Source organism: Myotis myotis, unplaced genomic scaffold (genome assembly GCF_014108235.1).
Source record: "Myotis myotis isolate mMyoMyo1 unplaced genomic scaffold, mMyoMyo1.p scaffold_m19_p_2, whole genome shotgun sequence".
Taxonomy (NCBI): domain Eukaryota; kingdom Metazoa; phylum Chordata; class Mammalia; order Chiroptera; family Vespertilionidae; genus Myotis; species Myotis myotis.
The window spans coordinates 20,116,073-20,141,718 of NW_023416324.1; the positions used below are offsets into that span (position 1 = coordinate 20,116,073).

General features: G+C 46.6%; 1 long non-coding RNA gene across 1 annotated transcript; it reads right to left on the reverse strand.

Moving 5' to 3' along the window:
- Window positions 1–338: 338 nt before the first annotated feature.
- On the reverse strand, window positions 339–5,433 carry LOC118675096. Its single transcript, XR_004973814.1, has 3 exons — window positions 5,063–5,433; window positions 3,353–3,466; window positions 339–516 (listed from the first exon to the last, which is right to left on the reverse strand). It is a non-coding gene; the product is annotated as an uncharacterized LOC118675096 (long non-coding RNA).
- Between the last annotated feature and the right edge of the window lie 20,213 nt (window positions 5,434–25,646).

The following is a 25,646-nucleotide window of genomic DNA, read 5'->3' on the forward strand; positions in this document are numbered from 1 at the left end:
CAGGCCGGGGCCTGTCCTGGCTGTGGGTGCGGACCCTGGAGAGGGCCCCACCAGGCAGGCTTGGGCTGAGGCCAGGCTTGGGGTGGGGCTGGCCAAGGAAGCTACTCAGTGATCCAAGGAGCGGCAGACATCCCCCCCCCCCCCGCCCCCCTCGCCCCAAGCTGCTTCCCTCCCTGCTGCTAGGCTCCACTCCAGCCTCTCGCCTCCCCACCCATTTCTCCAGGATCAGACTCAGCCCCTGGGAAGGCCTCCCTTATCAAAGCACAGAGCACCTGAACGCACCAGGCATTTCTCTTCGAGATCTTGCTTCATCCTCACAACCTACCCAATTATTTCTCATCACTCTTCTATAGATGAGGAGAACGAAGTCTCTCGAGGTTGAGTGACTTGTCCGAGGCCTCACAGCTACTGAGGGTCAGAGCCCGAGAGAATCCAGGTTTCTGACTCCAAAGCCGGTTCACTTTTCATTCCACTAAGCGAGGGGGTCGGAGGGAATAAGGCCTGTCCAGTCTGCTCCTAGAAAGACAAACAGATAGATACTCACACATCACGAGGGATGCGGCAGGTGCCGCGAGAGGCGCATGGGCTGTGGGATGCGGCCTTTCCTCTTGTGTAAATCGTTTCCTTGTAGAAAAGGGCAGCCACCCAATCAGCGGTTCTCAACCTGTAGGTCGCGACCCTGCAAATCCATCCTGCAGATCAGACATTTACATTACGATTCATAACAGTAGCAACATTACAGTTATGAAGTAGCAACGAAAATAATTTTATGGTTGGGGGTCACCACAACATGAGGAACTGTATTAAAGGGTCGCGGCATTAGGAAGGTTGAGAACCACTGGCTCAAACCCTCTCCCCCGCATCCAGCAATAAGCTCTGTCAATCCACTTCCAAACTATAGCTCAAATGCATCTTTCTTCATTCGCTCTGCCACCCTAGTCCAGGCCATCACGTGGCTCATCTAGTCTCTTTGCTTCAATTCTTGTTCTCCCCCCCCCCCCCCCATAAACATTTCTTCACCTAGCAATCAGGGAATCTTTGAAAAACACCAAAGATCATGTCACTCCCTTGCATTAAAATTCTCCAATGATTCCCATTGCACTTGAAGGAAATCTACACTCTTGGCCAGGGCTTCTCATCTCTGACTTCTTTTTATTCTGCAGAGCTGCCAAGCTCATTTCTACCTCAGGACACTCACATTGGCTGCTTATTCTGATGGGAAGAATCTACATCTTCACGTTTGTTTGCTTCTCATCATCCAGAGGTCTTCCCTGAGCACTCCCGCTAAAGTGGCCCCCACTTCTCACTCCCACTCCTCATTACCGTCTGTGCTATTACTCTGTTTACTTCCTTTATAGCGCTTCTCACAATTTGTGACTTTGAGTGAATCAGAAATAGACGAGCCATCATAAACACTAAAGAAAGACCAGCTTTGGTTCAGCTCAGTCCCTGATCGCATCAAAATGGTCTGTCACTACTACCTGTCCAAAGTAAAGCCCTAGCAGATTTGGCTCAGTGGATAAGAATGTCGGCCTGTGGACTGAAGGGTCCCAGGTTTGATTCCAGTCAAGGCACATGCCCAGTCTTGGGCTTGATCCCCATCATTGATGTTTCTATCTCTCTCTCCCTCTCCCTTTCTCTCTGAAATCGATAAAAATATCTTTTTTAAAAAGCAAATCATTGTAGAACATGAGCCAGAACTTCAAATTATCTCTACATTTTTCATATACAATGCTAAAATTTAATAAAAAGTTACCAAACATACAAAGAGACATGAATTTAAAAAAGAAAAAGAAAAAGTATGTCATAGAAAGAGACCCACCAGAGACCCAGCTATTGGCAGTATCAGACTTTTCAATACAGTAATTAATATGATCAACAAATTAAATGAAACAATGGAAATTTTCAACAGAGAATTGGGAACTATGAAAATTATTAAAAGTAAATTCTATAACTGAAACATAAAAATTGAAATTAAGAACTCAGTGGATGGGTTTACGCAGATTAGATGCACTTGAACAGAAAATTAGCAGATTGGAAACAGGCTAAAAGAACACATTCAGCCTATTCAGCGTGGCTCAGTGGTTGAGTGATGACCTATGAACCAGTTCAATTCCGGGTCAGGGCACATGCCCAGGTTGCAGGCTGGATCCCCAGTGTGGGGCGTGTGGGAGGCAGCTGATCAATGATTCTCTCTCAACATTGATGTTTCTATCTCTCTCTCCCTCTCCCTTCCTCTCTGTAATCAATAAAAATATATTTTTTTAAAAATCCAGACCAAAGTAAGAAAGACTAAAGGATAAAAAAATACAGAAAAGAATATATACGACATGAAACACAGTGAACATGTCTAAATAATGTGTAACTGAGTCTCAGAATGAAAAGAAAGAGAAAATAAGGCAGAAATAATATTTGAAGAGTTGATGGTTGAGAATTTCTAAAACCAAAGACTTTAAGTCATAGGATACATGAAGCACTATGAACCCTAGACAGAATGAATAGAAAGAAAAACAAATTCAGAGATAAAATAGCAAAAACTTCTGAAAACCAGAGGCAAAGAGAAAACATGAAAAGCAGCGAGAGGAAAAAAGACATATTGTCTTCAAAGACTATGTAATACGTCTGGCAGTGGACTTCTGCACAGATACCCTGGAAGCCAGAAGACAAGGGAATGAATGATAATCTCAAATGGCTGAAAGAAAATACTGTAAATCTAGAATTTTGTATCTATCAATACTATGACCTCTTCTCCTCCTACTCTCCCATCCACTCATTTAGTCATATTGTCTTTTTTGTTATTCCCTGTACATTCCAGACAGGTTCACACCATAGGCTCTCTGCACTATTTCCTTTAGTTGATTCATTCTTCTCTTAGATATTCATATGGCTATTGCCCTCATCACTTTCAAGTCTTTTCTCAAATGTCACCATTTCAATAAAGTTTACCTTGAACACCTTATTTGAAACTGTAGCCTACTTACTCCTGATCCCTCTTCCCCAAATTATTTCTCTCTATACATTATTACCTGCTGACATCTTATATGCTTTCATTTTTGGTTGTTGCCTCTTATGTAAATATAAGCTGATAAATGCAACCGATTCATTTAAAATAACATCAGCTATTTTTCATAAGGAAGGTCATTAAGGGTATTTAGTTTGCCATGATGTCATACTTGTTTACCCTTGTTCTGAGTTTTCCCTGTGTAATTTATTTTAGGATAAGCCTAATCCTCTTTGGAATTGGACGGAGAAATAGAGAAACCAATATGTGTTTAAGGATGGATGTTTTCAGTTGTAATTGACAGAAAACCCAACTAAAGTGACTAGAGAATAAGGATACTTATTATCTCACTTAAGAAGTCACCCAGAGGCCAGGCTTCTCCAGTGTTCGCTTAATGCTGACATCAATTTGCTTTCCATCTTCACATTTCATCATACTTCGCAGTCTCATTGCTGTGCAGTCTCCCTAGAAGACATGAAAATATCTTGCTGAAGAAGGATGAGCTCTTCTTTGCACCTCTTCTGAAGTGCTAAGAAGCTCCTCTTCTGCAGTACACCCAGCAGACCCCCTTCCTGTCTCATTGGCCAGAATTATATCACTGGGCCACTCCAAAACCCTTTACAGGAAAGGACAATGGATTCTTGTGATTGGCTTATGTGCTGTGGTGGGAGGGGTCCAGACCCAGGAAGCAGATGGCTGCTGGATACCTAACCAAAATCAAGGTTCTGTTACTGAAAGGAGTGCTGTTGGGTGGATAATCCATAGCGTCTCTTCCACAGCATTTCTCAGTTTTTCCTTTAAAAATTTTTTTTTTATTGATTTCAGAGAGGAAGGGAGAGGGAGAGAAAGATAGAACATCAATGATGAGAGAGAATCATTGATTGGCTGCCTCTTGCACACACCCTACTGGGGATTGAGCCCACAACCCGGACATGTGCCCTTGACTGGAATTGAACCCAGGACCCTTCAGTCCACAGGCTGATGCTCTATCTACTGAGCCAAACCAGCTAGGGCTCAGTTTTTCCTTTTAAAATCAGGGGCACTGACCTCTTTTCCTTTAGGTTGTCAAATTTTAAAAATGACAAGAGCTGCCGAAACCGGTTTGGCTCAGTGGATAGAGCGTCGGCCTGCGGACTGAAGGGTCCCGGGTTCGATTCCGGTCAAGGGCATGTACCTTGGTTGCGGGCACATCCCCAGTAGGAGATGTGCAGGAGGCAGCTGATCGATGTTTCTCTCTCATCTGTTTCTAACTCTCTATCTCTCTCCCTTCCTCTCTGTAAAAAATCAGTAAAATGTGTTAAAAAAAAAAAATGACAAGAGCCAACACAACAGTAGCCGGGTGAATGCCGTGTCTTGAATCATAAGTGCATAGGTCATACAACAGAGTTGCAGCTTATTGGTCTAATCGATACTGAGGTTGCATCTGTTTGGTTAATTCTTAGTACCAGAAATCCTTGTATAGAAGTATAGGCACCTGCTTTTTTAAAGAGTCACTTGGGAGCACAAAAGGGTAGGAATTACTATTATTACTATTTTTTGTAAATCAAAAGTATACCTATTCTTTTTGTCACATCAGCAAAATATATATGTTTTGGTGTGCCGCAGAACTTTAGTAATTAGTTCATGTGTGCCATGAAATGAACAAGGTTGAAAATCGCTGATCTAGGCTCTTGCCACAGCGATTTAAAACATCAATTTTGATTCTTTCCCCCCAATATAAAAGTAATACATGCTGCTAATGAAAAACTTAGAAAACAGATTAATGAGGGGGAAAGGGGTATAACGCCACCCACATGCCTCCCCTGTAGATAGCGATAAGCACTATTTACATTCTGAAGTCTTTTCCTGCCAGCTTTCCCCCTTGTGCACAAGCTGTTATGTTCATTACATATGGGTGTGCTTCTACTGACTCTCCAGATTAATGCTCTCCTTTTGGGGGGGGGGGACCCTATAATCACAGCCTCTAATGTTAGGATTTACCGTGTAACTTAAAGCATGTTATTTAACCGGTCTGTGCCATTGTTTCCTCACCTGTAATATGGGAATGCTATGGCTACCTACCTCATGCGTAGGTTGTCAGGGTTAAATCTGGAGAGTGGACGTGGTAAGTGCTCAATGCGTCAGATACCATCACTGCCCTTGCTGTTTCTGAGCACTCAGCCAGTACCAGGCCCCATTCCCAAAGCCTTACTCGCGCACCGACTCCCGGCATCCTCTCCACCACCCTGGGAAGTAGGTGTGGCTGTAATTTAACACGAGGACCTGCAGAGGCGTCAGTGGTTTCACAAAGGGAAGGGGAAGCAAAGCTGGCGACGGTTCTCTCGGGCCTGCGGGGGCCCCGGTGCTCCCACCATCTGGAGGAATCATACTATTGAAGACAATAGCTGAGCTCCCCAAACGCTCCACATCCGCCGGGCCCAGGGCTGAGTGTTTGCACGCGCAGGCGTTCCTCCCACTGCGCCCGTTTTCATAACCTGAACTGTGCGTAGCTTGATGGATCAATTAGGGAACACAATTTGCATCCTGCGGCTCGCGATTGGTTAGACACCGCTGCAAGCTGGAAGCAGCCCGGAAGGAAGCGGAGGCTGGGCTGCGGTGCGGCTGCCCGCGGCGGCTGCGTCTTGCTTTGTTTATCCTAACAATGGTTGCTTCTCAAGGTGTGTTACTGATGGCGCTGGAGGTGACAGAAATGGGCAGGCCAGCCAGTGCTCCAGAGGAGAATCTGGATGCAATCAAAACCCCGGCATGCTTAGGGATGTTTAACACTCGTAGCTGTACGCATATTGCTCTGCCAAACGCCTTTATTATTAAGATGTCAGCAAGAAAAATGACTTTGCAGTGGCTTGACTGAAATTCTTGCATCCAGCTGTTTTCACATTTGTTTTATGATGAATTTCAAAACAGCAACACATAACAATGATCTTTGTTAACCTTTACTGAGTTTACTCTGTGTCAGACCCTGTGCAAAGAGCTTTATATACTAACTAGAGGCCCGGTGCATGAAATTCATGCACTTGGGGGGGGGGGGTCCACCAGCCTGGCCTGTGCCCTCTCAGTGTGGGAGCCCCACACGATTGATCGCCCCAAAGAGGTAGGCCCCGCCCACCCATCTGGGGCTCCTTGATGGATTGCCCCAAAGAGGTAGGCTAGAGCCGGGGGTCCCACCTCTGCACCGCACACAGTGTCAAGCCCCCCCCCACCCACCCGAGTGTGCCTCACACACAGCCCCGCCCACCCGCACACGCCCGCTGCACACCCAGCCTCCTGGTGATTGCTTGTTAGGGCGTAAGAGCGTCACGACCACATAGGCTTTTATTATATAAGATACACAACCTATTTAGTCCCTACAACTCCCTTTGTTACTGGCTCCATTGTACAGATGTGGAAACTGAGGCATAGAGAGATGAGGCCATTGCTCAATGTTACATTAGAAGGAAGCAGAACTAGAAGGAGGCAGAGCTCGCTGGGCTTCAAACCCATACAGTCTGGCTCGGGCCAGAAGCCCTACCCATGTGCTGTACTATTGGACTGTCGATAGTGTGCGGGTTCCTAGTTCTTGCATGATGGTCGAATGGGCTGCATTATGTCATTGAGTTTTCCTGCCAATCCCAGAGACAGCTACCCTTATTTTTGCTGTTTCCCAGTGAAGACCAAGGCATAGAGAAATGTCAAGCAAATTACATTTGAGAAGTCACACAGGTAGTAAGTGACTGAGTCTGGAATCAAAACAAGTGCCAAACCCAAGTCCTTGACCTCCCCACCTGGGTCAAGTCCCCCTGCTATTTCCTCTTCCAGCATCGGGTGCTCATCAGTCCACAACAGACCATGGTTGCCATTTCACACATACCTGATTTTCTCCACAACTAGGAGGTAAGCTCTGTGAGGGCAGGGTCCATGTTGAGTTTTACTCATTGTTTGTCCCCGCCACAAGTACCCAATTAATATTGGTGGATTGAGCCCTGGCCAGTTTGGCTCAATGATTAGAGCATCGGCCTTTGGGCTGAAGGGTCCCAGGTTGGATTCCGGCCAAGGGCACATGCCTAGGTTGTGGGCTTGATCCCCAGTGGGGGGCGTGCAGGAGGCAATCGATGATTCTCTGTCATCATTGATGTTTCTATCTTTCTCTCCCTCTCTCTTCCTCTCTGAAATCAATTAAAAAAATATTTTAACCAAATAATTTGCAGATTGAATGAGTAAATGATGGATTCTGTCAGAGGCACTGAGCTAGACCCAGGGGGCCCAGGGGACACACTCCAGCTCCCTCAGCCCCTTCGAGGTGATTTTTAAGCTCCGGGCTTTGGGCTCAGCCTGACCTGACCTCCAGGGTCATAGCATGATTTCAGCCCTTGAGCCCACCAGCAGGTGGGGGACAGAATTACCTTTACTGTCCCGAGCCACAGATAATGAATTCAGGTCCTTGGAGTCACAGAAAATGCTAATGCCTCACCAAATCTATCCCCCCTTCTTCCCTATTAGAAAGACCTGTTTTGTTTGGGTCCTGCCCCCTTGAGGCCAGCAATCAGGAGACAAGTCCATCCTCAGCCCTGGGATACGTATTGTGAATGGCCTAAGTGAGCCAAGGTCATTATATCCCCTTTGCCAGTATTGGTTAGCGAAAGGTTTATGATCTAATCCCAGCCAATGAGACCAGAGAGGAAGTCTGGTGAAGAGGCGTCCAATAAAGGTTTTTGTCCTTTAAAGATGAATAAGAGGAAATGCCTCTTCATTGAACATGGTCATGGGGATGATGGCAGGCCCTGTTGCATCTGTCTTGTGACCATGAGGCAAGCCATTGCCAACATGGGAAGGAGGCTGCCACCTCTTTGAACACAACATTGAGCCACTGAATTTCCGAATTCTAGAACATCTCTCCCTTGTTTGTAAGAAAATGAACTCCTTAAGGCTTAAGCCATATTGAGTTGGAGTTTCTGTACCTTGCTGCTCAAAGCCTCTGGCGTGGCACACAGGGAGCCTCTGGCTCCTGTAGCATTTTTCTAGCTGTTCAGCTGCCTCTCTGCATTTTGGTTCCTCATGGGTTTGTTTGTTTTTTGGGGGGAGGAGGGTGGGGGTGCTGGAAACTAACATTTGTGAGGTTTCTACTACAAATGCATTGTCTCATGTCTTCCACTGAATAACAGCCGGGTCTGTAAAGTAGGTTCTTCTACTCCCAATTTACTGATAAGGAAACTGAAGTGCAATCAGGTAAAGTGACCTGTCCAGGGCTTCACATCTCGGCTCCCTAATGCCCACAGGATAAAACCCAGACTTCTAACCATGTCATTCAGTGCCTGTCAGGATCCTGGGTTCCTTCTACCTCCAAGTCTCCCTGCTCAGCACTCCCCACCTCACTCCAAGCTCTGGCCAGACAAAAACTTCCTTCAGTTCCTCTGGACACCCTTTGTACAGGTTGCTCCTTGAGGCCAGCCGAGGGCAGTCCATTTCCTTCTGGCCTGACTCCTCACTCTTTAGGCATTGGTTTTGCTGTCACATCCTCTCTGAAGCTTTTCCTGGCCACCCAAACTGGCTTTGGCCTGCCCTTACTCTGCACACCAGCAATGCCCTATACCTCCCTCACCCATCCCCACTCACACTTTATTATGGAGTCCTGCCTGTGAGTTCTGGAGGTTTAACAGGGCCGTGTGGTGCAGTGGTCAAGAGCATGGACGCTGGCACCAGAGTTTGACTGCTGGCTTCTGCCCTTCCTGGCTTTGGGACTATGGTGTGTCCTTTCCTCTCTCTGTGACTCTATTTAACTCCCCATAAGATGGGGATATTTAACAGGTTCTACCTTGCACAATTGTTGTGGGGCTTAAATAAATTCATTCACATAAAGTACTTAGAACAGTGCTTGGCACATAGCAAGTACTCAATTAATTTTGCCTATTTTTATTATCTCTGTACTCAAAGCACTTGGCACCTACCAGACATTCAGCATGTATTTGTTGGATGCATTAATGGACCAGTTGTGATGGTTAATTTTGTGTTAACTTGACTGGGTCATGAGATGCCCAGATAACTAGTTAAGCATCATTTCTGGGTGAGTCTGTGAGGGTATTCCAGGAAGAGACTAGTATCTTAATTGTTGGACTGAGTAAAGCAGATTGCCCACTCCAGTGAGGCATCATCCAATCTGTGGGGGATCGGAACAGAGCAAAACGGTGGAGACAGAGTGAATTCGCTGTGTGCCTGAGCTGCACTCAGACTGGGATGGACGCCACTGGCTCTCCTGGATCTTGGGCCTTTGGGCTTGGGCTAGAATGACACCATCAGCTTTCCTGGGTCTCCAGCAGATCATGGGGCATTTCAGCCCCACGGTCTCATAATGAACCAACTCTATCTATCTATCTATCTATCTATCTATCTGCTGTCTGTTGGTTCTGTTTCTCTGGAGAACCCTGGCTGAGACAGTGGTAGAACTCAGGCTACCCACAACACAACCCTTTGGGCACTGATGTGGCCTGAGGTTAAACATGATATATATATTGATTTCAGAGAGGAAGGGAGAGGGAGAGAGAGATAGAAACATCAATGATGAGAGAGAATCAATGATCGGCTACCTCCTGCATGCCCCACACTGGGGACTGAGCCCACACCAGGTCATGTGCCCTGACCAGGAATCGAACCATGACCCTCTGGTTCATAGGTCGATGTTCAATCACTGAGCCACGTTGGCAGGGCAAGGTTAAACACTCTTGAGTCAGACACACTTGGGCTCGAATCCTAGCTATGTGACCTTGAGCAAGTTACTTCCCCTCCTGTGCGTCCCTTTCCTCAGCTGTAAACTGAGGAAACCAGTCCCTACCAGGAAGGATTGTTATGGCTATAAAAGATGTGCCTGGCACAGAGCCCAGCATATAGCAGGGGCTCAGATACCTTAAGTTTCCTTATCCCCGCCCCATGTCATAATTTTTGCCAAGGGCCACATCAGAAGAAAGGATGTTAGAAAATTGGCTTCTGTCCACTTAAAATCTCAAAGGATAAAGTCGCCTTTGTGATTTAAAGACCCACTCCCTACCCTGTGCTGTCCGGGTTCCCCTCCCCGCCATTCCAGGGCCTTTGAACTTACTTGGCTGGGGCAGGAAATGGATCCCCCACAGCAGAGAGAATGGAAAGAGCCAAGGAGCTGACCCTCCCTGCTGGCTTCCCACTGAGGGAGGGGAAACAGGAGGAGCATTGAGGAGTGGAGGGGGCCCTGGGCAAGCATTGCTGCCTGGACACTGGTCTTCAAGGCCCGCCCCCCCCCCCCCCCCCCACTCCCTGTCTGACCTTGACCAGACTCTGTGCCTCTCAGGGCCCCATCGGCCCCATCTGTCCAATGGGGTTGGGCTCTGTGACCTCTGAGGTCCTTCTGGAGCAAGCATTCTGGGATGCAGGAAGTGGGACCCTGAGCTGCCATGGAGATCAAAGAGCAGCTTCCCAGAGGAGGCCTGCAGCTGCCTGCCCTCTGGAGCAGCTCTGGGCTTCCTGCTCTGCACGGAGCCTGCTGTGCAGCTCTGGGAACTGGGGAGGCCTCAGCCAAGGTTGGACCCTGGCTTCCTCCCTCCCCCCCAGCCCTCACTCTCCTACAGTCCTGAGCTGTAGGTTTGAGATACTTGACTCCATTTTCCTCGGTTAGCCACCTGGCATGGAGGCCAGCTGGGATGAACAATACCATGCTGTGTATTCTTCAAGCTTAATTCACAGGAAATGACTGTCTGTGCCTTAGGACACTGGGAACTTCCCACTTGGCCCTTCCTTGGACCTCCCAGGATTCTGCATGGTGAATTGATTCTGTGTGCACTCATGAAGCCTTTGAGGCTGGTGACACCTGCTTTGCCTGACCTCCCATCCTCTGGTTCTGTCTGGTCGGTCTTCTCTTGCTCTGTTCCATACCATCTCTATACCTTTAAGGTGCTGTCCCTGCCCGCCCCTCCCCCATCCAGGGGCTCACAGGTGGACACAGGCCTGGTGCTCTCCTAGGTCAGCGCCTTCTTCCTGGCAAAGCCTCTGAGGGAGACATGATTGCCCGGCTTGTTTCCCAGGAGGAAACAGACTCAAAAAGGTGAGATGCCCTGTGGAAGGTCTCTGGGCAGCTTCAGGCCCAGCCCAGGCCCAGCCCAGCCCAGCCTCCTTCCTCTCTGCACATCCCGGGCCCTCTCTGCCCCTGCCTCCTAGGACTCCTGGGTTTACACAATACAGAAATCTGACTGGGAGAAGCTTAAGCCAAAAAGGAAGTGACTGATTTATTAGAAGGATCTTAGGGTAGATTTCAGAGTGGGACCCAGCAGCCAAACCATGAAGGTGCCAATGCTGACTGTACCACTTTCTCACTGTGCAGCCTGCAGCCAGTGGGGTCACCTCTGGGTGCCTCAGTTCCCTCACTTATAGGACGGAGCTTTTAATAATCCCTCTTCACTGGGCTATTGGGAAGGGTCAATGAATTAGGGCAGTGACTGCAGTAGAATAGACATTTTATGTCATGACCAGTACACACATCATCTGAAACAAAAGTCCATCCATAAACCAAAATTTGCTATTATTATGTGTGATACACTCACATGTTTTGGTTGTAGTTTAACCTGGTCCTAGTTTAGTCTAGTCTATTTTGTTCATTAAGAAAATATTGGTACCAACTTCGTAAAGTGATTTCGTGACCCACTACCCTGCCATGGATTGTGGTTTGAGTTTAAAAATTGTTGTTTTTTTTGTTTGTTTGTTGTTTTTTTAAAAATATATTTTATTGATTTTTTACAGAGAGGAAGGGAGAGAGATAGAGAGTTAGAAACATCGATGAGAGAGAAACATCGATCAGCCGCCTCCTGCACATCCCCCACTGGGGATGTGCCCGCAACCCAGGTACATGCCCTTGACCGGAATCGAACCTGGGACCTTTCAGTCTGCAGGCCGACGCTCTATCCACTGAGCCAAACCGGTTAAAAATTGTTAATGGCTATTAAGAGCTTAGCAAAGTGTCTGGCACATAATAAGACCTCAGTCATTGTTAGCTGCTATTATTGTTGTTGTTATTAATTGCAGACCAACCAAGATTAGAGGGCAGGTTTGGTTGCAGCAGGCACTTTGGCACAATCAGGATTCTCTTGTTGGCCTCCATTTTCTACCCAGGCTTCTCTTTCTGTGGGCCAGCATCTTTTCCTTACGCTAGCCTTTGCCACTCAGTAGAAGCCACAGCTGCAGGCTGCTCTATACATCAGAGCATATCACAGAGTATAATAATAAAAATTTTGTTTTATGGATGGACTTTGGTTTTAGATGATGTGTGTACTGGTCATGGTATAAAATGTCTTTTTTTACTGCAGTCACTGCCCTAATTCATTGACCCTTCCCAATAGCCCAGTGAAGGAGGTATTATTATAAGCTCCATCCTATAGGTAAGGTGATATCAGCAAAGCTTTACCACCCAAAAGGAAAAGAGCGCTCTCTTTTCTCTCTTTTCTCCCCTCTAGCTTCAGTAATAATCAAAGCTAAAGTTTATGGACGCTTATGAGGACCAGGCACTATTCTAAGTCTTCACAGTTTTCTCTAACCCAGGTCTCATGATAACCTGGAGTCCACGGCAGATTGGCTGGATGCTCATCAGGCCCTTTTCCTCTTCCTGGACCCTCAAGCAAACTACATTTCCCAGATGCCTTTGTCTGGGTGGAGCCACATGACTAGTTCTTGCCAATGGGATGTGACTGGAAGTGACCTCTGTATGGCCCAAGACAGTTAGGCGTGACTACTCCTCTGTGCTCTCTCTTTCTTTGATCTGCCAGTGGGCGGAGGACAGGGCAACCTTGAAGCCATGTGTTAAAGATGGTGAAACCTCCTGGTAGAATGAGCGTGGTTCCCTGAATGACTTCACAGAGCAGAGCTGATGCCAGCAATGCCACCCACCTCTGACAATCAGCAGTGGAGTGTGGTGGCATAAGGAATAACTTTTTGTTGTGCTAAGCCACTGAGATATTGGGGTTATTACAGCAGCTACCACTGCCCATTAATACAAAATTACCTTTTGTTCATATTTTATAGATGAGGAAACTGATGAAGCCAGGATTTGAACGGAGGAAGCCACATAATAAGCCCCCATTTTATCCATTATTCTAGGCTGTAGATCAGGGTCTGCACAGTCCAGCCTACCACAGGCCAAATCCAGCCAGGCCTATTCCTTTATGTATTGTCTTTGGCTGCTTCCATCTGCAAGGGCAGAGGTCAGCACAGACTTGATATTCGGGAAAGGGACCGTATCCCCTTTTCCTCCTAAGGCTAAAATACTTACTACCTAGCCTTTTATTTTTTAAAAAATATTTGGAACTTCTCTAAATTGAAAAATTAATCCCTTTGGAAAGACAATTTGAGTCATGTGATCTTGGCTCGGCCAATCACCATAGTTGAGGAGAGTGAGGTGCAGTGATTGGCCAAGAGTCAGCCAGGTGCTTGTGCCTCAGCCAATCATTGCAGCCAAGAAGGCAGGGTCACAAGAAAACATACCTAGCTAGAGCAAAGGGAGGTGTTACGGACTATATTGTGTCCCCTAAAACGGGTATGTTGCAACTCTAACCTCTAATGTGACTGCATTTGGAGATAGGGCCTTTAAGGAGGTAATTAAGGTTAAATAAGGCCGTAAGGGTGGGGTCCTAATCCCGTAGGACTGGTGTCCTTACAAGAAGGGGAAGAGACACCAGAACACACACACTCTCTCTCTCTCCCTCCCTCCCTCCCTCCCTCCCTCTCCCCCTCCCTCCATGATCATGCACAGAGAAAAGGTCATGTAAAGGTACAGTGACAAGGTGCTGCCTGCAAGCTGAGGAGAGAGGTCTCATCAAAAAGCAACCCTTCTGGCACTTTGGTTTTGGACTTCTAGCCTCTAGAGTTGTGAGAAAGTAAATTTCTGGTGTCGATGGTATTTTATTATGATGTCTGAGTAGAGGAATTCAGGAGGAACGGTTTTCCAAATGGTGTGTGTTGCCTGGGGGGATGGGGAATACCCCCATGAGGTGGTGAATTCGTGCTGGGAGAACCACTGTGAGCCAGGTAGCATCCACCTCATCCTCCAGTTTGTATACGCTGCACTGTTATCAGATACTATCAACAGCAGAGTATTGGAATCCGGGTAATTGTATCACCGCACAGAAGAGGGGCAGCAAACTCACTCTGGTGGGGAGTTGCAGGAAAAATGAAAAGTTGTCACAGGTCTGCTCTCTCCTGTTCCAGTGTTTTGGGCAAGACCCCACAATGGGCCCCAGTGGAGACCAGCAACATTCCCTCTGGGGTCCCCTAGGTCATTTTCCTGATTCTCACATTATATACATATTGGCACATGGACAAGTACCAGTAGACAGACACACATTAGTGGCATGCATGATACCTATTGGTATCCATCAGAAGGTAAGAAAGTGCTCAAAAAACTTATGGGGACATTTCAAAAGTGCACAGGTCCTAACCTGAAGAGGCTCCCACTGGCCAAATCAGGAACAATTTGAAAATCAAAACGATAAAAGATAGTATTGGATTAAAATCCATTGACTAAAATAACAATCTGCAAGTCCATATTGCCATAGATAAATGATAGATAAATATGGGAGAAGAGAATTCTTTTTCCTAACTGTAGAATGCCAACTACTAAATTTGAGAAAATTTGGGAGTTAAAAAAAATCAACGAAGGGTGGTAGAATAGTAAGGGGGCGAATTGTGTTTCTAAAGGATTTAAAAATAGAAAAACTGACTAAAACATTGACTTGCTTTTTGTTATCACCATGTGCCAGCAATTTGGTGATAGACCAGTCCTCCCTGAAAACATCTAAGCAATTGCCGCCATTATGTTTGAGTTTTCATTTTGTCTTTAATTATATATTTAGTATATGTTTAATTATATGTGTACACATACACCTATACACCACACACCTATGTGCTTCAGATGAGAATATTTTAATCACACTAATCTTTTAATAAACAATAGGTTCAAAGGGAATATTTATTTGGAAAATTCCCGCTTATCTCGTGGCCCTCGCATATGTGGGCTCTGAAAAATGTTTGTTTGTTTTGCCAGAGTAAATTAATTTCAGTTCTTAACCGTTCAAGCTGACCTGGTTACAGTCTGTGTTTAAACAGTGGCCTCAAAATAAGCAATAATAGCAGAGTGATGGTGAAGAAAATTGAACTTGAGTTAGTTTAATTCTGACGTTCTATGTGGCCCCCTGGAGTGTCTCCCCGTGTGTGACATTTTTTGGAACTTTAGAAAAAAGGTAGTCATTCTTTTCAGGGTCGCTTCATTGATGGAAAATGCTGCAGAATGAAGTGCAGTGAAAAGACTTCCCCAGACAAAACCGCTGCCCCGCCTGAAGCTGTGCATGAAGTCAGACAACGTTTGAAAAGGTAACTCCAGCTTTGGAAAGCTGTGTGATCCACAGGGGAATCCGTGCAGATTTTGCTTTCTGCTGCATGTGAGAATTTCCCCCTGAGTTACCTTTTATCAAGTGTGAAGTTTGAGGTGAGGTCAATCAGACAAAAATATTTGAACCAGCTGGAATCAGCCTGGATGACGGTACAGTAAAACCTCCAGCTTTCAAATTGCTTCTTGCAGGGTGGTGAACAGAAACTGTGGAGAAAGTCATTAACCATGCAACAGCACAGGTAAGGAAGTGGGAATTCACATAGAAAAAATACGCGTGTTCAGAAGAAGAGAGCCGGAGAAACCGCCGGAGATGCTCGTCTCCCTTTGCAAGAAGAAATAAAAGGCAAATGTTTGGAGGCCACAGTCATTCTCACCCAGAACTGGATCCTCTTGAAAGGCACGGGATCAAATAACGTCTAACTAACATTGATTTGCTTTTTGTTATCACCATGTGCCAGCAATTTGGTGATAGACCAGCCATTTTGTCTGTTTTTGCAAAAGAAGGAAAACCTTGGAAGTTATTTTCCTGACCAAGTAGATTAGAAGTATTGGATGTATTGGATGAATTTTCTGGTGAATATAATTTAGTGGAAATTTTTTAAATTGCGAAGGTGTTTGGATCGGTATCCATCCCAAAGACACAAAGCCGGGAACAGCACTGCGCTTTCTTGGACTTACTGTGAACGGGGATTTGTATGGGTCCCTCCCAAACTTAGCCCTGTGCCCATGACTTTTTTTCTAACTATGTGTGTGTGTGTATATATATATATATATATATATATATATATATATATATTGATTCACATGAAAGAAACTTGTCTAAATGAAAATGAATAAAAAGTACTATTTGACCAACTATGAGTGAAGACAGATTTACAAATCTGGGTACACTTCCCACTGAACATGGGAATAAAATAAATTCTGATGAAAGCATGAGAAATTTATAGCAGTAAAGGCACAAAAATGAGGAAGTGTACGGTTATTGTGCATTTCGTGACAGACCAATATGTAGGTATATGTTATTCCTCCCTTCTTCTAAAACTACACTAATGTAATTTAACATCTTTAATCCATTAATTTTTCCCTTTTGTGCCCTATCATATTTTTTAATATTTGATTTTTTCATAACTTTACTGGCATCTCTGTGTTTCTCTTCTGGATCATTATTATTATTCATATAATTTCATGATTATTTTTGAAAAGAATTGTGCCATATAGAGGAAGGAAGTGTTAATTTAAAAAAAAAAAAATCTGTTCCAGGTGTTGAGTGCCCTAGGTAACACACTGTGAAGGATACAACCTTCGACGGTGTTTCTACCAAAGATATGTAATCTGATTCCAAAACATGAGACAAAGAGAAATTGAAAGACATTTTACAAAATAACTTGTTCATGAATCTTCAAAATGTCAAGGTTAAGCCCTGCTGAGTCTCTTGGTGGGAGTGTCATCTGGTACACCAAAAGGCTGAGGGTTTGATCCCTGGTTGAAGTGCGTATGAGAGGCAACCTATAGAAGTTTCTTTCTCACATCGAGGTTTCTCTCTCTCCCTCCCTCCCTCCCTCCCCCCCCCTTCTTTCCTCCTCCGCTTCCTTCCTCTCTAAAATCAATAAACATCTCCTCTGGTGGGTATAAAAAAAGTCAGCGTCAACAGATTGAAAGGGTTAGGAATCAGTTCAGATTAAAGGTGACTAAAGAGATATGACAGTTAACTGCAATGTGCCATCCTGGATTGGATCCTGGACTGGAAAAGAATTGTTATAAAGGACATTATTATTGGGATAATTGTCAAAACTTGGACATGGACTGTTTATTAGAAAACAGAGTTGTATCAATGTTAACTCCCTAGTTTTGATGGTTGTATTATTGTTCTTTAAGAGTCTACTTTTGTCCTTAGAAAATATACTCCGAACTATTTAGTGAATGCTTACCTGAGTGTGTGACGCTATATGTAGAGAGAGAGAAAAACGGAGTAAATGAGGCAAAATGCCAACAATTGGCGAACCTGGGCAAAGGCTATTTGAGCTTCTCCCGGTTATGGTTGCAACTTTTATGTAAATTTGAAATTATTTCAAAATGAAAATTTACAAATAAACAAAATGAAACAAACAAACAAAAAACCCAAACCACAAAACTCCAAACAGGTTAAGCTGGGCCCACTGGTATTTGGGGTAAAGGAGAGAGGATGACATTGAGCTACCTATTGTGGGCGAATGGAGAGAGAGAGAGGGAGAAGGAGAGGGAAAGGGCGAGAGAGAACATGAATATGAGAAGCCATTGATCCAATAGGAAGAATTCTGGGGAAAGAAAGCACGGAGGCCGTGGACGGGTGGAATCTCAGATTCCTGAAGGATAGTCGGGGAGGACACAAGCCTGGGGCTGAGGGACAGATCAGGGTGGGAAATTAACCTTGTGCAAGTCATGGGAGGGAGGGCAGACATTACAGAGAAGAGAGAGGGATGAGCCTCAGGGAGACCAGGACTTAAGAGGTGTGAGGAAGAGAAGCCGGCAAAATAAACAGAAAAGGGAGGATCCGGCAAAGGGAGAGTCAGTGGCAAAAGGTGTCACAGACGTCAAGGGAGTGAGGATTTCAAGCGGGAGGAAGTGTCACTGGGGGCAAATGGCATGAAAGGTCATTTGAAGACTCAGAAAAAGACAAAAAATTCATTAAGATATCGAAAACGAGGGTTGAAAATCGCCCCAGGGTCAGAATCAAGATTTGCCACTGCTTAGAGAGTCCTGGAGGCGGAGTGAGGAGTGCAATCAGCAACCACTGGCGAGGCTTGGTCAGAAAGTACTCAACGCCCCTGTCTCATTCCCCTTCCCTCTCTGTCCCTGGATCAGAAACAAGGCCTGCTGCAACGAGGGAAAAACAGCAGCTGTGTTCCTCAGGCCCGGGGCTGCTTTTGGAGAGGCTGTTTCTCCTCGTCCACATCAGCCCTTTCAAAAAATCAATACACCGCCCCGGCCAGGAGGCCCCGCTGGTGGCAGCACTGTCCCAGGCACCAAAAAGGTGTGGCTTTGATTCCTGGTCAGGGGACATACCTGGGTTGCAGGTTTGGTCCCTGGTCGGGGCACATACAGGAGGCAACTGATTGATGTCTTTCTCTCTCACATCAATGTTTCTCTCTCTCTTTCCGAAAATCAATAAAAAACATATCCTCGGATGAGGATTTTTAAAAAATGATTATGAAACGTGCAAGTTTTTAGAAAATGACTGGGCAGGAGGTGAGGGGAGGTACCTGGGGTTTCACTGCATCTGAACTGGAAGATTCTGGTTAGTATTTCTTTCTTCTTCTTTTTTTCTTTATGTACTAATTTTATTCATTTATTATAATAAGAAAAAAGATATTCAAAATAATTATATGCAAATTTTCATATTACTAGAACACATTTGGTGAAAATGCCTGCCCCTCCCCCCCCCAAAAAAAAAAATTTTGAAGGGAATACATCAAGTTATTAGTTACCACTAGGTCATGGGCCCAAAGGAGATTTCCCCTGTTTTCTTTGACTTTTATGGATTTTCAAATGTTTCTATCATGAACAGGCATTGCTTTTATAATGGAAAAAGTAAATGCAATTTTTAAAAAATAAGGGAAAGAAAGATTAAAAAGTGCCCATGGATTTGGAGATGGGTGAAAAAATTGTCAGTTGAAGGATGAGGTGGGAGAAGCAGGTATGCAGTTCCTATGAATAATCCATGATATTCATAGAGCACTTTCTGTTTTGCAAACAGCATCTCATTTTGCAGACTTTGCAGATGAGATGGGACCCAGGGTCATGAACTCTAACACTGGAACGAGCACATGGGCGACCTCCCTTGGGGGGCTCCCAGCTTCTGATGGCCCCCCTGCTGTGCTGGGAGGAGGGTAATCAAGGGAGCTAGCCCTCCCTACAAGTGTTTACAACTGGTTTTGTAGTGGGTGCAGCTCAGCTCCCGTATTGAAAACAATAACTACTTAAGTGGCCAAAGTGTCTGGCGAGCAGCCCCTCCTCACACTAGTCCTATGAAGAGGGAAATACTAAGTCATCTTCGGGTTAATGAGGAAACAGTGGCACAGAGAGGTGAGGAGACGCCCCAGGTCTCACAGAACAGCATCTGAGCTCGGCCAGTGTGGCTCCGCAGCTGTGTGCACTGAGCCTCAGTAAGGCCTGCCTCCCGGCTCATCCCAGAGCCCCTAATCCTCCCAGCCCTTCCCAGCCAAGCTCCACTCCCCGCTGTGCAGTGGGAGGCCTGAGGCTGGCGCAGGTGTCTAGACACACCTGCAGGGATTTCCTCCCCCCCTGCACCAGGCTGAGTACCGAAAGGACGGGAATTCTTTGTTACCTGCGTTATGATGTCATCCGTTCTCCCATCAGTTCTCCGAGGCACTAGCCACAGGAATGCCCTCGATAACTGAATCCATTCGTTCGACAAATATTTCTTGAGTGCCAACTGTGTGCCAGCACCATTTTAGCCACCAGGCACACAACTGTGACTCAAAGTCTGATGGAGGAAGGACTGGGTCTTCATAGGTATGTTGTGTGTGGCAAGGGCATTTTGTGTGTGTGTGTGGGGGGGACCCCTCATTTAATATTGCAGAATGCTATCTCACTGTGCTTCCAAGCGCCCCAATGCCACTGGGTGTGGGAGCAGTGAGCATTGTGGAGGCACTGTGGTTGAGGAGACAGCACAATGATGGAGTTGGATCAGGCCCCACAACTCATTGCTGTGTGGCCTTGGGCCACTGACTTCGTCTCTCTGAGCCTCAGCAACTTTTTAAATGGGGGTCACCTGAGCTGCCTCACCAGATGGTGGTGGGGGCAAAAGAAGGGGTCAGGGGCATGAGTGTGGGCCTGACACTGAGTGTGGAGGAGGCACCCACTAGGGAACAGCTATCCATGTTGTGGTTTCTCTGTCTCTGGGCTTTTCCTCCGGGACTATGACCCTAATGTTATCAGCTTACAGATGCCCGCCTTCTTCCGAGTCTGATGGACTTGGCTCTGGTCCTTAGCTCTGCAGGAGCAGAAATCTGATTTTGTCAGGTCCCGAGGATCATACGTTTGGGAACCTGATGAATGAACCAGGTGTCAAGTGGCTCATTGACAAACAGGATGCTCCTTGGCAGAGGTCCGACTGCTGCATCCACCACCACTGGGGCTCAGGAGACAGGCTCATATGGAGCGTGAACTGTGAAATCTAACCTGTGACACTTCATATAATTCACTCAGCATCCCTGTGGACAGGTGGTATTACCCCATGTTGATAGGCAGAACACAAAAACAGGCTCAGAGAGGGATCGCATTCCTTGAAAGGAGTTGGAATTGTTGTGTGTGTGTGTGTGTGTGTGTGTGTGTGTGTGTGTGTGTTTTAATGTTTAGAGTCCAGGACCAGAACAATGAGGGGAGAACTGCTTCATGCTAGCCCCGAGGCATGCATGAGTGAGGGTTCTCTCGGTTACAAGGACATAAGCCTGCTGTAGTGGGTTAAATGGTAGCTCCCCCAAAAGATATGTCCATGTCCTAACCTCAGAACCTGTAAATATGACCTTACTTGGAAAAAAGTCTTTGCAGATGTAATAAAGTTAAGGCTCTTGAGATAAGATTATTCTGGGGTACCTGAGTAGGTCCTCAATCCAGTGACAAGGGCCCCTATAAAAGACAGGAGGAGCTGGTTTGGCTCAGGAGATAGAGCGTAGGCCCGCGGACTGAAAGGTCCCGGGTTAGATTCTGCTCAAAGGCATGTACCTCGGTTGCAGATTCAATCCCCTCTCTCACATCTAAGTTTCTCTCTCTCTCTCTCTCTCTCTCTCTCTCTCTCTCTCTCTCTCTCCTTCCACTCTCTCTAAAAATCAATGGAAAAATATCCTTGGGTGAGGATTAATAATAATTTTAAAAAGACAAAAGGAGAAGACCATGTGCAGATGAAGGCAGAGGTGGGAGTGATGACGCCACACGTCAAGAAATGCCTGGAGCCGCCAGCAGCTGCAGGGGCAAGGAGGGAGCGCCCCCTGGAAATGTAGAAGGGAGTGAGGGCCGGGCTCACATCTTGATTGGAGACTTCTGGCCTCCAAAACTCACAGAATACATTCCTATCGTTTTAAGCCACCGAATTTGTGGTAACGTGTTACCACAGCTCTGGGAAACACCTGCCCCAGGGGAAAGTGACCGGCTCATTTTAGCCACCGAGGAGAAGGCTGAGCTCTGGGGGAGTTGGGGGGGGGGGGGCGGACAGGGAGAGGGGCCGAGGCTTAGGGATGCTGCCTGGGATCTGCCCCCCTCAGCCCAGGCTTCATGCTCTGGGATGGCTTCTTCTGGGACCACGGCTTTAGGTGCCCACGGAAAGGCCAGGAGAAGGATTCTGATGGTCCTGGCTGCGTCATGTGACCCTCCAGTCCCCACTAGGACCACCTGGTTGGAATAAGAGGCACAGCAATTCCTTCAAAGGAGGGGGCTGCTACCACCAGAGGAAGGAAGGGGCCTGGCAGGCGGCATCAATCCATGTCCACTCACAGGGTATCTCACCAAGGCCATCCAGAAGCCTGGAACCTGCTTCTCCCCGTGGTGAATTCAGTCCTGTACAACTCTCCCTTTGCCCCTGCCAGGCGGGCCCCTGGTACTTCTGCATTCCTGGTGATTTATACCCTTGCTTGGTTTGATGGCGCTGCTTTCACTCTCTGACAGGCCACATGCAGAAATTTTGTTTCAGTGAATGACTATTATTCTGCCTGCCTAGTGCCCTCTATTTCTCCCCTCCCCAGCCCCTTCTCTTACTCCATCCCTAACATTCCCATGGGATATATAGACCCTGCCCCATTGGCTGCAGTGGTTTGGTTCAATAATGGCCACCTGACTCAAGCAGGGCCAATCAGAGCAGACTCCCTTAGGTGGCTGAAGCTCTGAACCCCTGGTTAGGGGTAGCTGTTGGTGCCCATGTTTCTTGCACTCTGGAAGGAGGTGGAGAAAGAATACAGCTGATATTCGAGGAAGGCAGAGAGGAGGGAGGCCTGAGTGTCCTAGTAGTCCCTGGTTTGATTCTTCCGGAGACCTCTGCTCCGCACACAGCTGTTCAACCTTTAATTGGCTTCTGTGAGCCAATTACTGCCCCCCCCCCAACACACACACACACACACACACCTTCTGCTTATTTACTAGCCTGATACACAGTCTGTCTCTTGCAATCCGAAACGTGCAAAAATAATTGTTAAATATTATGTGTCAGCGGAATAAAGCCTAGAACAATAGACTTGTGTCCGGTCAAGTGTTGGCTCCACCTCATGTTACATGTGGGAAAACTGAAGCCCAGAGAGGGAGCTGAGCCATCCACAGCCACACAGCACGTGAGCAGTGGAGACAGGCCGCCGGCTGCTTGCCACTCCGAGTCACATCCATCTCTAAGGATCTTTCCAGGACTCTGGCACCCTGATTTGTGTGTGACCTGGGGTGGCTGGCCTTATTGCTTTCCTTGCCTCAATTTCCCCATTCTGTCCTTGTGGGCACATAATTCCTGGCAGAAGAGAAGGGAGCCAGATGTTATCTTGGTGGGCTGCTTTGAATTCTCAGGGCCTACAAAAGGCTATTATTATTTAATTACTGCAAATGGTAATTATAAGGGGAGGTAATTGTCTGCCCTTTCATTATAGCACTTCTGCCCTTTTCCTCTGGCAGCCCCGGGCCAGTCTCCAGTTGTAAAAGAGAGGGTGGGGGTGGGGGTGGGGGCAGTCCAGGTCTGCTGTGGCAGCCCAGCATGGATCATCCGCAGACCAGCTTGGAGGAAGGGCTGTAAATAGTTGCTGCCGAAGGTGATTTGTGGATGATAGAGCCCTCCCGTGCCCATGAACTCCTAAGGTCCTACAGGAAAAGAGGAAGGGGCTCCCTGAGTACCAGCCAGGTCCTGGGCACTGTGCTGGTCACCCTACCTTCTCCAGGTGAGATGCTGCCTGTAAAAGCCCAGCAAGGTGCCTCACTCATAGTAAATGCTCCGTAAATGGCAGTGTATACAATTTCTAATCCTGACGTACTGCTTTGTGAAATAAGAATGACAGTATTCTCCTCATTTTATAAACGAAAAGACTGGGGTGTCCTCAGGGTTTAAAGCTGGTGGGAGCCAGGATTTGAACCCTGTATGTCTGAACTCAAAACACTCAGGCGCTTCCCTTACAACCTGCCACCAGATACAACTGGCCCATTTCACAGTTGAAGAAATTGAGGCCCAGAGATGCAACGTGGCTGACCCCAGCTCACGGAGGTTGTTAAATAGAGTCAGAACCTGGACGCACATGTTGGAGCTGGACGTGATCAGGACTTGGTAAGTCACTGGATTTGAAGAAATCTTGGAGACATCATTGGACTTCTACAAAATGTGAGGTAGAAAATTCCAGTCGATTTTTATTTAAATCTCAAAAGATTTTATTTAAATCTCCACATGTCTGCCCTTCCCCTTACTTGCTGCTGGCCCTGCTCTGCTCCCCTGCCGTTCCCTCTGCCACCTCCTGGCATCCCACAACCCCCAGCTCACTACTAATGGTGGAGACACAGAAGATGACCAAGACTTAGTCTTGACCCTCTGGCTAAAGCAAACACTGAGTGAGCTCAATTGCAGACCCCAGAGCCCCTGAATAAGGCTGGCCTCTGTAACCAGCTGTCAGACGTTGCTAATCAGTCACAGCATTCTTCTTATTTAAAGCCCAGATTCCTAATCCTTGGAGATTTAAATAAAAATTGACTGGAATTTACTACCTCCCGTTTTGTAGAAATCCAATGATGTCTTCAAGATTTCTTCAAATCCAGTGACTTACTAAGTCCTGATCACTTCCAGCTCCAACTGTCTACTCCTAGTGTACCTTTCCTCTGCCCACCTTTCCTCTTGGCTCAGTGCCAGTCCAGGCAACCCAGTGCCAACCTCACATTCAGCGTGCAGCTCCTTTAGCTGAAGGTTTAAGACATAGTGGGCGTTGTATCATAGCAATGCAAAGGGCAGGAAGATGATGACTATGATCCCTGTTTTTACAAATCCTGCAGCCCCAAGACTTAACCAACCACTTGCCTTTGTTGGGCCTCAGTTTTCCCACCTGTGAAATGGGGCTAACATCCCTGCCAGCCTCCCTCCCGGGGCTCCCTTGGGGGTCTAATTAGAAAGCGCATCTGTTGAAGCTCAAGATTGTTTTAGTTCCGATGGGAGGTATGCCCAGTTTGAGGGATAAGGAGGCGGCAAGGTTGAGTAGAGGGCAAGGAGAGGAAGATGGAAATCTTTGGGCTTAAGGCCTCGCTGTGAACAGGCTTTAGCTGCGATGCTATGAAGTCAACCTTGCATTTGCCACGATGGGGGCTGCAGAACCTGAGAGTCACCTAGACACCTGCTTTCTCACACCTCACATCTATCAGTCACTAAGTCCTGGTGACACGGAATCCACAAATGTGGACAAATCCCACAGTTGTCTGTGGCGAGCCGGCACGGCCATGGCATACTCAGCCCCAGGGCGCCTTATGTGCCTCGCCAGCTCAGCCTGGTTCAGTGACCCTGAGAGGGGGCAGTGAAGGATTAAGAAAAGACAGACAAGAGAAGAAAGCTGGGTCTTGGTGGGAGAGACAGCGCCTGCGCCCACAAGCCGTGTCTTTATTTTATAGCAGATGCCACGAGGCAAAGTAAAGGCGTCGTCAAGATGTTTACAACACTCTCGTGGGTTTCAATCCTACTCAACTACATGCACCTGAACTCTATCAAGCCCACATCACTCAGGCACGTGGGGCCACGAGTTCGGACCACAGGCTCAAGCTTACAACTCTAGCTGTTGGCTATAATTGTGCTGGGAGGGCTCTGCCCTCCAAGCTGGGACTTGCACATGGCAATGAGAGGACTGTGCCCTCTCATTAGTCCAAGGCTTAACCCTTTGCAGTCGTATTAAATTTGGACATGGGTGTCGTACTGGTCGGAATTAATTTCCATTGAAAGAGCAGTGATACATAACATGCAAGATTATGAAGGATAAACAAGATTTATTAATTCTTTTTTGGAACTACGTCACTACTAGTAGAATCACTACAAACGTTATCACTTTCTACGTCAGAGTCAGTATTCAAGGTGCCAAAATAAAACTCTTCTTCGTTACTTTCAGATTCGCAGTACACTTCTTTCGGTAACTTTCTTTTTGCCATTTTGGAGTATTATTTTGAAATATCTTAACAAGCGAGAATGCCTAATTACAGTTAAACGTAATTTGTAAAGCTTTATTTGAAATTCTGCGAAGGATCTCCGAAGCTTGTCGATTTCTTCACTCTCAAAAGGCGACTGACTCGCCA